This window comes from Colobus angolensis, unplaced genomic scaffold, assembly GCF_000951035.1.
Source record: "Colobus angolensis palliatus isolate OR3802 unplaced genomic scaffold, Cang.pa_1.0 Scaffold252, whole genome shotgun sequence".
Lineage (NCBI taxonomy): Eukaryota > Metazoa > Chordata > Mammalia > Primates > Cercopithecidae > Colobus > Colobus angolensis.
This window is the reverse complement of record NW_012115733.1, coordinates 2,789,502-2,790,566: the sequence shown is the minus strand read 5'-3', so window position 1 is coordinate 2,790,566 and position 1,065 is coordinate 2,789,502. Positions and strand designations below refer to the sequence as shown.

Here is a 1,065-nt window from a genome sequence, read left to right as displayed (position 1 = left end):
GGATGGTCTCGATCTCCTGACCTCGTGATCCGCCCGTCTCGGCCTCCCAAAGTGCTGGGATTACAGGCTTGAGCCACCGCGCCCGGCCCAGATAATGTTTTTCTTATAGGAACAATGCTGCTTTCAAGTGCATACAGGGTGGTTCTTTTGTTCAGGCACTAGAAGAAGTTCTGATACTTTCACAGCACCAGCCTCTCCCCAAGACCTTCCCCAGAGAAAAGTGCCACTCAGACCATCCTGCTGCTGGTGAGTTTCTTTGTGGTCATCTACTGGGTCGATTTCATCATCTCATGCACCTTAACCTTGCTATAGGCATATGACCCTGTTGTCCTGGGCGTCCAGAGGCTTGTGGGCAATGTATACTGCCACTGTCAGTCTTTTGGTGCTACTCAGATCTGATAAAAGGATAATCAGTGTGACACAAACTGTGAGACAGAAGCTTAACAAGTTATTTTTATTGAAAACAGATTATTCTGTCACCAGTTAAGTTACTTAAGTAGTACAGAACTTGCTATCTAATTTAACTTAAATGTATGGATTTACACTTTCAATATGTCTAAATACTTTTGAAACAAATGCTGCCAATTCTCTGTGGGTTTTTTTTTTTTTTTTAGTTTAACATACATGATGGATAGATATTCCCATATGTTTACAAGTGTCTTCTTTTTTCATTTTGATTTTCAGGCCTTAATATAGAAAACATTTTCACTTCTTTTTGAAGTGTAATATTAAGAATATCCTTCTGGTAATATAAGCTCTCTGTCTTCGTATTTTTGAGAATGTTTTATTTTTATTTATTAAAGATATTGACTAAATATTAAATTCTTACACTCAATATTTACTTCTCCTTGTTCTGGCTTCTATCAAGGCTGTGTGGATGGTGCCTACAAATTTGTGGCTTACCTCTGTTTTTTTTCTCCCTACTTTTAAGATTTTTCTTTCTTTTTAGTGTTATACAGCTTGACTATTATTTCTGTATAAATGATCACCTGTATTTACCTTTTTTTTGAAAACTATGTACTTCTGAATTCGAGAATTTTTTCTGGCTTTTAATTTTACAAAAAA

At 36.5% G+C, this 1,065-nt stretch overlaps 1 pseudogene; it reads left to right on the top strand.

Moving 5' to 3' along the window:
- The window catches only part of LOC105515039, a 7,557-nt pseudogene extending 7,070 nt beyond the window's left edge, over positions 1 to 487 (top strand).
- Positions 488 to 1,065: the final 578 nt, after the last annotated feature.